A 12,148-nucleotide genomic window follows, 5' to 3' on the forward strand; every position below is an offset into this window, starting at 1 on the left:
ATGGGTGGGTGGATTGGTGGTTGGGTGGATGGATGGATGGATGGGTGAATGGATGGATGGTGGACAGATAGATGGATGGGTGGATGGTGAATGGGTGGACGGATGTTTAATGAAGAGGGACACTCAGAAGCCAAACCTACTGCCCTACTTTCATCCTCTACATTCATCGGAAGAATGATCTTTTTTTTTTTCTTTTGCACACTGAGCCATGTCTTCAATATGTTGTGTGGGTGTTAAGTACCAGAAGACAAATGATTCCTACAAACCCAAAAAAGAGTCAGGCTGTGAGACTCATGATAGTAATGAATAAAACTGGAGAAGAAAACAGAGTTCCAATCCCTGCAGGAGACAGTGCAAAGAGGACTAACTAGAGTCCTGCAAATGTTCCTTTAATATCAGCTTTGTCACATATCAGCCACACGACTCAAGAGAAATACCTTTGCTTTCTTGGTTTCCCCAAATGTTATTTAAAAAGAAAATTTAGAGATAAATTGCTATCTTCATCCCTCAGAATTCCTGCTTGCTTATTAATATTTCAGTTTATTTCAATTCCAGTATTTTAATTCTTCTCAAAGAGGATTTCACATAGGATACAAAGGGAATTTTAATGTTAGAAAATTCATATAAGAAATAAGTATGACTTTTAAAGTTTATTTGGCATTATTTCCAAACAAGGTCCAATGATTTTCTGCATTTTAAACTAGCAATTCAAATGTTCCATCCCTTTTATATCTGTGGTCATTTGTTGGCTGCTCTATAGATTTCAACATGGAAATTTTTTCATTATTAGAATTATTAATTTATCTATTATAAAATGTTGCTGAGTAAAGTTATTTTATTCACTGCCATTGGTGGCTACAGCATAACATCTATGTGTCAAGCTCCAAACCACATTTTCTTTTCTAAAAAAAAAAGTTAATAAACTCTAAGCTTCATAAATTGAACTTCATCTTATTTTAATAACCATTGAATAGTATTTGTGCACATTCCAGAAATTACCTCTGAAATGGAAGGAAAGCAAGCTTCAGCTCTATACTGAGTCTATTTAAGATATGTACAGTGGGTGAATCTGAGACCCACACCACCAGAAAACCTGAGTTCAATTTCCTAAGTGTAAATAAACATATCCATTTTTCTGTTAATAAAAACAATGGGAGGGCAATAAAAAGCTTGACTGACATAAATAAAGATGAAGTTACAAATACTTTAAGACAAAATGTCCTAGTTCAGAGAGGCAGACCGGGCATATGTCAGTCTAGATGCATGTAAATTTCTACTGGTGAGGGGAAGAATCTGTTAGTTTCACAGTACTGCCTAGCTCCAAATGTATGCATTTAATAAACTCATTTTCAACCAAGACTGTTTAGTTTATTTCCTATTTGGCATTCTCTATTCAAGAGGAGAGGAATGCTCATGAATGGTGCATTCAGCGTTTCTCTGTCCGGGGGTGGATGAACATGTGTTGAAGAGGAGGCCACGTTGGAGATTTAAAGAAATGCAGCCCTCTCTTATATAAGGGTTAACTTCAAAAGTACTATTTTTTAAAAAAATATGTTCAAAAATGTTTATATCCAGAATGCAAATAAGGAATTTTGTCCAAGGAAAAGGAAGACAAAGATGCAGGTGAGAATCATATTTTGTTTAGGGCTAAGACAAGCTTGTAGATTAAAGAACAGGTTTATATATGTATCAGCTGGGAGATCCTGAGCACGTGCCTTGCCCACTGTGAGACTCAGTTTTCCAAAATATGTACTTTATTTTTAAATAGGAGTCCTCTAGACTCCCTTTAGTAATAATAATTTAGGATGCTTTGAGATGGTCTTCATGATGCTATGGAAGCATGAGTCAAATTTTTTTCTGCCTCTGAATTTTTATAATTGAAGATTCACCTTTTGATTTGTACATGAGTGTCTTGAAAATTTAGGTAGCTGAAAGTCATTCTAGACAACTTGATCTACTCTATGGCAACATTTAATATTAACTCTACCAATATTGAGTGCCACAGACCTAGTCTCCAACAAGTATCAAGAGCAACAAGGCTAAAATCCAAGCCCTCAGATGAATGAGTACATCTGAACTTGGTTCCCTTGGGACATCCTCTCTGTTCAACAGATACTCCCCACAACCATCTTTATTCCTGTGTTTTCTCACTGTCTCAGTGTTCCAAGTAACAATGTATACAACTGAAATAAAATTTACTTCTGTCCACATCTTTGTTTTGATACCAAACTGAACAGCTTTTCAATAAATTTAAGAGAATATTGGAATAATCAACTACATACAGTAAAGTTAATTACACATCTGAATATTACTTTGAGTGAAGCAAGCATATGTCTGGAAGATAGGTAGCCCTCCTTCGAGGCTGCTAAAACTGAGGTTCAACAAGATATCTTAGTACTTGCCAATTAAGAAATAAATATATTAGGATACTGTGAAAACAAATACTTGTTACATGTTAGTTCCAAATTGAGGAAGTGGAGTTACAATGAAGAGGTTCTTGGTGAGTAGCTCTATGTAGCATGATGCAGGTAAGGGATAACAGAGATTTACTTTTTTCAAGATAATTGATGATTCTTTTGAGTGATACTGGAATGGTCAGTTAGTACATAATTCCATATGTGCTCTGCATTTATATAATAAGACAAACATTTATTGCTACAGTACTACATACAAAGCAAAGTATTATTAGTTCACCAAATATTATTTGTACCCTCCAGCATATAAATTAGTAAGAGAGACAAGATACTGAAACAATAAAGAATTCCAGACATTTGGTTTCTGATTGGAAGAAAAATAATAGTCTTATTCCTTTTATCACTATGAAATCAGTCCAAAACAACAAAGACAGTGTAAACATAAATACAAAGCCCCAAGTCTTTGTATTTATCTCCCTCTCTCTCTCTCTCTCTCTCTCTCTCTCTCTCACACACACACACACACTAACATTACTAGGAAATAACAATCTGCAATGTAAGCAGCCTTATTTCTGCCAAGCTTTGTTGACAAAGTAAAAATTTGAATCCTAAAATAATTCATCCACATATAAAAAATAAACACACACTTAATAATGAGAAACTAGAAAGAATTCCTGCTACCCTGAAACAATTCTGATCCGCTATCACTGAAATTCCTAAAATAGCTGTACCAAGAAAACTTATCATATTAAAAACTGAGTAAGAATTTTTTTTTTAAAAAAAGGCGTTTTACAAAGGTACCACAGGGGAAAACTGAGTAAAAAACTAGGAAGATTAGTGACAAATAAATGCTCATTAGACAAGCATGTTGTCATAAGCATATAAAAATTGTAACCAAACATATTGCCATGAATTTCCAAAAATTAAAGCAATCACAACTATCAAAAAAAGAGCACAAAGCAAAAACAAAGAGCTAGAAAAACTGTTAGAAGGTCACATAAAGAAATGATATGTTAACTGGTAGTATTCCAGGAAGAAGTAAAACATGAAACAGTACCAAAAAGTATATATTGGAAGCAAAACAAAGGAAAAAAGGAACTGCTGAAAACATAGTAATGAATGTAAAACACAAGAGTGAGCAAAATATTCATTTCAAGAACAAAGAGTAATTTTTTAAAAAAGATTTACCTGAAAGATGGAAAAAGCCTATACTATAGAACTATAATTTCCACAGAAGATAAGTGAAATAATGGACTAGATCAGTTATATTTTAAAATGTAATTCAAAAGAATTATCCAAAAATAAATGAAACCTTATGTCTGTAAATTGGAAGGGAACACTGTTTCCTACTTGGGGTGGGAGGTGTGAAATTATACAAATGAACATCAGTGCATATTTGAACAAAATTACCTGATTTCATAGAGAAATAATTATTTCCCTAGTTTCATAAGATCAAATTGCCTATTAGGGAGAGAAAAAAAAAACATCAGGTGACTTAAAATTTCTCTACAGTAATATTTAACTTAAGAGGAGCCCCAGTAGAATGATGGCTACAAAGCTTCTTGAAAAATGCAGTGTGACTCAAGAATCAGACTCAGCCAATCTGTCATGCACATCTAGAAACCATAGACAGATTCATTTCCCATGAGATCTTCCTGAGGAAACTGCTAGAAGAGATACTAAAGACAATCAAGTGATAAGTGGAGAAACTAAGCCAAAATAAGAGGCATTGGATATTTAATTCATTTAGCTGTTGTACTACAACTAAAGAAAACATAGAGATTAATTCTACATATGCAAATATAAGTGACATACACTCTGACAATATAAAAATAATTAAACAACAGATTGGGAGGACAGAACATAGGGGGATACCTAATATGCTAATTTCCTAATGCATATATAAAACGATAAAAGTAAACACGAAGGCTGGGCACGGTGTTACTTGCCTGTAATCCTAACAGCTTGGGAGGCGGCTTAGGCAGGAGGATCCTGAGTTCAAACCAACCTCAGCAATTTAGCAACTCAGTGAGACCCTGTCACTAAATGAAATACAAAATAGCTGCAGGTGTGGCTCAAATGGTCAAGTGCCCGGTATTCAAAAAAAAAGGAAACACTAAGAAAAATAATACAATCCAAGAAATTAAGTAAAGAGGATAGAAAATAAGGAAGAAATATACTGATTTCAAAATTGCTAATGAAAACTGAGAATTAAAGATTATAGTTGAAAAATAACCAACAGAACATCTTAAACATGATGAAGGAGAAATATAAGCACAGATTTTTTAAAAAAAGTATTGTAAAAGTGGTTTTCTTTTTTTATAGAGGGAAGTCCAATAAAGTAGAGGAAGGGGATCAAGAGGGAGGGAGGATAGGAAGGAATAATAATCACTAATTATTCTGCATCCGTGTATGAACATTCTATAATGGGTCCTGCTTATGTATATAATTAAATTTACTAACTAAATTAATAATAATGATAATGATAACAATAGAAGGGAGATCAATGGAATAGAGCAAGCGGATCAGGGGAGAGAAGAGGGAAGGGAAAAATAAGATACTAGGAAATGAGATTGATCAAGTTGTATTATGTGCACGTACAAATGTGGCACAATGAATCCAACTATTATGTATAATTAAATTATACATAAATTATAATACACCAAAATATTATAATAAAAATATCAGAAAAAACTCAAAAGTTTTTTTTTCAAAAATTACTGAACACAACATAAAGTATAATAATTGAATAAAGTTGGAGTCTATCATAACAGCAAGTATTTGGAAAGTATATTTGTTAAAATAAAAAGATTCACACAATTTAGCACTGCATAACAATTAAAAAGGAATAAGGTACTATCAAAATCCTAGATGCCTTTCTTGCAGAAATGAAAATTTAAAAAAAAACTAAAATTCATATGGAAATAGGGACCCAGAATAGCCAAAAGAGTTTTGAAGGGAGAACAGTTAAAGGACTCACAGCTCTCAATGTGAATACTTACTACGAAAATCACAGCAATCAAGACAGTATAATATTTGTATGAATATAGAAATGTAAAACAAATGAAGTTGAGAGTCTAAAAATAATCTCCTACTTTATGGTTAACTGATTGTTGATCAGGTGCCAAGACAATTCAATGGGAAAAGAACAGGCTTTTCAACAAATGATGCTAGGACAACTGGGTATCCACAAGCAAGTAAATAAAGATGGATCCCTCCCTCACACCATATATGAAAATTAAACTGAATGAATCATAGACCTAAAGATAAGGGCAAATGCTATAAAAATCTTAAAAGAAAACAAATGAGTAAATCATCATGTCATTGGATAAGGCAATGGTTTCTTAGATATGATACCAAAAGCACAAGAGACAAAAGAAAAAATAAATATATTTGACTTCAGCAAAATTAAATTTTGTGCTTCACAGGACATTATCAAGAAAGTATAAAGACAATTCAGAATGGGAGAAAATATTTTTAAGTATCTGCTAAAGGGCTTGTATCAATAATATACAAAGAACTCTTAAACTGAATAATAAAAAGACAAGGAGCCCAATTTTTAAATGAGCAAATTGTTTGAGAATTGTGAAGACATTTCTTCAAAGAAGACACACAAATGGTCCAAGAGCACATGAAAATATGCCGTATATCACTAATCATTAGGGAAATGCAATTCAAAACCACAAAGAAATACCACTATACACCCACTAGGTTAGCTATAATAAAAAAAAAAAAAGATGGACAATAACAACTGTTGGCAAGCATGCCGAGAAATTGGAACCCTCAGGCATTGCTGGTGGGAATGCAAAATGGTGCAGCCACTTGAAAAACAACTTGGCTGATTTTCAAAAAGCTAAATATAAAATTACTATTTGGCCCATTAATTCCACTCCTAGAATATCTGTCTTAGTCCATTCAGGCTTCTACCAAAAAAAAAAAAAAAAAAAAAAAAACTTTTCAGAAACTGGGTAATTTATAAACAACAGAGACTTTCTCACAGTTCTGCAGGCTGGAAAGTCCAAGATCAATGTGCCAGCATCCTGGTGTCCGATGAAGGCATGTTACTTGGTTCAAGGACAGTTATCTTTGCATTAAACCTCACCATGGTGAAAGGCACAAGGGTTTCTTTGGAGCCTCTTTTATAAGGGCACTAATCCCATTCACAAGGGCTCCGTCTCATGACCTGATCACCACGTAAAGGCCCCCACCTCTTAATACCATCATTGATGACTGAGTTGCAACATGCTAATTTGGGCAGTAAAAAAAAATTAGATCATAGCAGAATGAAGAGAAATAAAAACATATGTCCTACAAGAAACTTGTCATAAATATTCATAACAGCATTAGTTCTGATAGCCAAAAAGTAGAAATAACTGAATCTTCATCATCAGATGAATTTTACCTATACAAGGTAATACTATTAATTTATAAAAAGAAATGAAGTACTGATACATGCTACAACATAAATGAAACTTGAAAACCTAATGCTAATGTTTCAAAGGAGTCAGACACAAAAGGCAACAGGTATGAGTCCATTTATATGAAATGTTCAGAACAGGCAAATCCATGAAGACAAAAAGCATATCAGAGGGCTAGGGAATGTAAGAAAATGGAGAGTGACTGCTAATTGGTATGGGATTTCCTTTGGGGGTGATGAAAATGTTTTGAATCAATTGTGGCGATAGTTGCACCACTCTGTGACTACACTAAAAACCATTGAATCATATAGCATAGTATGTGAATTATACCTCAGTAAAGCTATTAATGAGTTTACTATTTTACTAGATAAGCAATACACTAAAGCATGGTAGTTGTAAAGAAATCCAGGCAATATAGAAGAAATCAAAAGCCTTATCTTCAACCCTCTGAGTCCCTGGCCTTATAATAACCTTCAAAAATTTTTTAAAATCCCCAACAGAGAGCACAGAGTGGCAATGTTGGGCAAGGACTGTGCTCCCTGAAGTTACACTTCTATTAAAAATCCACCCAGCTTTATATGTGCACAATAATTGCAATTAAATTTTTAAAATCTATACTAAAAAAAGTAAAAATGAAATCCCTGAAGTATTAAGCACATTATGCTATGAGCTTATGATTAGTAGAGCCCCTAAACTCCCCTATTTCAAAATATACTATAATTCTCAACAGAAAAAAATGACAAATGTTTAAGAAGGAAACATTAGGTATCCTGATTTGATCACATTGTATATATGTATTAAATTATCACACTATATCCTATATATATGTGCAATTAAAAATAATAGTAATGATGAAATTTTTCAAATTATAAAAATTGCTATTATTGTGTTGCTTTTATCATCCAAATAATCTAAGTTCACTCAGAAGAGAATAATTTAAAAATGGAATTTATGGTTCTCATCCCCACTCTAACCTTTGTTAATAAACATGAAATTCCATACCACCAAACCAAGATCTAACCAACACAACAGTTGTACGACCTGGCAGAGAGTTCCAATGACCACAAGGCAGAGGAAGGTGAACTGAGAAAAATATTTCCAGGGTGAGCCACTAGGGTGTGACCACAACAACCAAGGCACCGCCTGATGGGGAGCCCCATACGTAGAGCTTGTTGGGAAGAGAAAGAAGCCCAAGATTACATGCTTGGTATGTATTTTATATGTGTTCATCATATGAAAGAATATAAAGGACTGTGTTATAACAAAGCAGAGTTAAAACAAGCAAAAGGAAAAGAAATGAGATAGGATTAACTGAGTGTTAAAACACACACACAAACTGAGTAAAAAATCCTCATCTGAGAGAGTAAATGTCAAAACAAATGGTTCCAAAAAATTGAATCATTAATGTGGAAAAAACCTACAGAATCACTCTCAGATTTAAAAGAAAGTGGTGACCAGGCCAAAATTAAGATAAAATGATATATGGCATGAAACAATGATCTGACATACACATTGAGATTCCTTGAATAATGTGCCATAATAAATAAGAAAATATTAACCTAAAATATAATAAAGGAAGGTTTTTCTTAAATCCATAATTCTCAAAAATGTAGTCTGCAAACCCTCAGAGATTGTAGGACACTTTCAGAGAGACCATGAAGTCAAACTATTTTCATAATAATATCATGACATTATTGGTCCTTTTCCACTGTGTTAATTTGTAATGGCAGTGCAAACGCAATGGTGAGTACAACTCTGGTACATTAGTTTAAATCAAGGCAGTGGCACCAACTTGTATTGTATCTTCATCCCTATACATTTGGTTTTTCAAAAGGCCAGTGTCACTTAAGACCTTGCTGAAACAGTGAGTGTATTAATTTTATGTTATCCAAGTGCTACCAAATATGTCCTTTTCTATTTCAACTGATAAGTGCACTGTGGTAAGCAGCGTCCAATACTTCTCCAGCTTTCTCTTCTCCTAGTATTCACACTCTTCTGTAGTCTTTTCCCACGATGACAAGGGATGACCTATGTAATCAATAGGATATTGCAGAAATAATGACGTGTGACTTCCAAGGCTGGGTGATGAAAGATAATGTGCCTTCCACCTTGCTCTCTTAGATCACTCTCTCTGGGGAAGTTAATCACAAGTTATAAACATATTCATGAAACCCTGTGGAGAAGTCCCCTGGGACAAAGGTCTACTACCAATAAACTGCATTAATTCACAGGGCATGTGAATGAGCCGTCTTATAAGTGGATCTTCATGGCCTTCAGGTGACTGTGACCCCAGTCAACATCTTGACTATAGCTTCACGACATGCCCTAGCCAAAACACCCAGCTAAACTGACCCTGATTCCTTACCCACAGAAACCAGGTGAGACAATAAATGTTTATATTTGGGGTAAGCTAATATATTGGGGAATAATTTGTTCTACCCCACTAGATAAGCATAAAACCCCATACTACACAACAAAGTACAATGTTTGCTCCACGAGAGCTGTTAGTGAAACCAGCCCCTTTTTTCATGAAATGCCATTTTTCCTGAATGAATAATTGACAAATTCTGGTATTCAGACATGGACATGTGGCAGACATTTTCTCTTGAAAATGAACAAAGTGAATCTCTCTCTTCAAGGACAAATGACAGCATTTATTGCCAATTATAATATGTGGGCCTTTCATGGCAAATTAAAATTTCTTCGGAACATGTGTCACTATGAATCTGATAGTTTGTTTTTTTAAATAGATGGTCTTTCCTAGTAAAGTAGTGACAATATTAACTAAGGTGGTTTTTCAAATATAGTATAAGGAAATATGTCAACTTTTAGAAGATCAATAACCTCAGTAAATCAATGTTTTACAAATGACCCGTGCATGCTGTTACAAAGGACCCATTCAAAAAGCAAGAAAGATCAATGGATGCTTTACGTAACACTGGCAACACCATCCTTAAAAGGGTTTCACAGTCCTCATCACAACTTGCCTTGAAGAAACTGCCATGCAAGCTGGGCATGGTGATACACATTTATAATCCCAGCGACTCAGGAGGCTAAATCAGGAAGATGCAAGTTCAAAACCAGCCTCAGCAACTTAGTGATACCCTAAGCAACTTAGCAAGATCCTGTCTCAAAATTAAAAATAAAAGGGACTGGGCTGTGACTCCGTGGTTAAATGCCCTAGGTTCAATTCCTGGTACAAAAAAAAAAAAGAGAAAAAAAAAAAAAAGAAAAAAGGAACTGCCATTTGCCAGGTTTAGATGTAACATCAAAGAAAAATATCCATAATCATCCAACAAGGCTTTTAAAATGCCCCTCTCTTTGCTAATTGCATAACTGTGTGATGCTGGATTTTCTCGTCTTACACTTCAATCAAAACACACAATGCAGCAAAATGGATGAAGAAGAAGATAGGAAAACTTAGCTGCTTTTTAATTTAATCCCTTTTAAAGAGATTTGCAAAAATATAAAACAAAGTCACTCTTACTGAACTTTATTTTGTTTTGGAATATGTATTTATCAGCTTTCATAAAAAATGTATTGTTTATGTTAGAATATAATAGGTTTATAATTATTTAGGTCAACTAGGTACAAATATCTTAAATCTGTTTTAACGTCTAATATGACAAATATTGACAGATATCTCCCACAAAAACAAATGCTTGCAGAAGGAGGGCCTCAATATTCTTTAAACTTGAAAGACTGAGAATTTTCAGAACTTTTCTGCCTTGGCAGGAAAAAAAAAAAAAAAAACATGTGTTTTCCTGATTGAAAAGCTTATCAGCTGTATTACTCAAACTATGCTTCATTATGTATGCTGAACAAACATCTCCAAAATCAAATGGCTCAGAGCAAGAAAGGTATGTTTCTTGCTTATGCTGTAGGTTTGCAATGAAAGAGCATCTACTTGGAAAATCTGCAATTATCATCAGAGAGGGAAAAAAGACATGGCAAAGCAGAGGTTGGTCTCAGAACTTCCACCTGGATGGGACACATGTCTCTTCTGCTCATATGTCATCAGATAAGGTAGGTCACAAGTTTGCATGAAAGGACACCAAACACAGACAAACTAGAATAGAGTCTATCATACCACATTTCAGGCAAAAGTCAATTTGAAGAACCCACACCACGAAGACATCTCCAAAAAGTTTTCTGGTGATGTCAGGAATAAAGAAAATAATACAACTATACATTCAGAGGAAGAAAAGCTGAAAGAGAGAGAGAGAGAAAAGGAGAAAGAAGGAAATAGAAAGTGAGAGGTAAGTCTTCTCTGCATCTTTAAATGCCAAAAATAATAATAATAATAATAATGGATTAACAGCTACAGAGTTTTAAGGTAAAATGATGTGACACAAGAATGGAATTGGTCAGATTTTAAGGCAATAGAAAACTACCTGAGATGTCCTAGGGCTCAGACACCCTTGAGCATAACTTCAAAAGTATTTTCTGACTGTGAATGAACAACATTAAAAAGCTAAGAAATGGGAAAGCCACGTCATAAATGAAATGGCAGTGAGCCCTGAAAACAGACACACTGAAGTGAGGCCAAATACTTGTCATAAATCTAATCATAATGTAGAAGGCAAATGGCAAAAAATTATTCTCACAGAGGAAACGGTACATGAAAGTAACAATTTAATAATAACAATCAACAAAGTCCAGATACCTTTCGGATGAACAAAGATCAAGAAGCGGAAGTAGAGTGAGGTAAAGCTTTTAAATTTCTATTTCTGACATCAAATAATACAACTTCCCTCTGGAATCTGATAATTGGTGAAATATACGTGAATGCATTAAAGTTTTCAGTATGATCAACAATAGAAATAGTCTTCCATATATCTTTTGAACTCTATAAAAATAATGAAGCTATTTAACAAGGGAACCCAAAAAAGCTTAAAAACAGAGAGCAAAAGAAAAATTAGGCTTAGTAATTTGGGGTAAAAAAATTATTATCTGAATTTTAAGCCCTTTAAAATACTCTCTAAGATTTGGAATTTGAGAAAAACCACAAAAAAAAAAGAGAGAGAGAGAGAGAGAGAGAGATCAAATGAGAAAATAAGAACTACCAAAATAAAAATAGATTAAAAAATTTAAAACAGAGATGGAAAATAACTTTAGGTAAATTGAAATATTATACTTCAATGCAGATAATAGATTATTTCTTTTGAATACAATTTTAAAATATATAAATGTTCTGCTAAGCTAAGTGAGCCAATCCCCAAAACCAAAGGCTGAATGTTCTCTCTGATAAGTGGATAAGTGGATGCAGATCCATAATGGGGGGCAGGGAGAAGGCATGGTAAGAATGGAGGAACT

The sequence above is a fragment of the Marmota marmota genome, unplaced genomic scaffold, assembly GCF_001458135.2.
Source record: "Marmota marmota marmota unplaced genomic scaffold, marMar, whole genome shotgun sequence".
Taxonomy (NCBI): domain Eukaryota; kingdom Metazoa; phylum Chordata; class Mammalia; order Rodentia; family Sciuridae; genus Marmota; species Marmota marmota.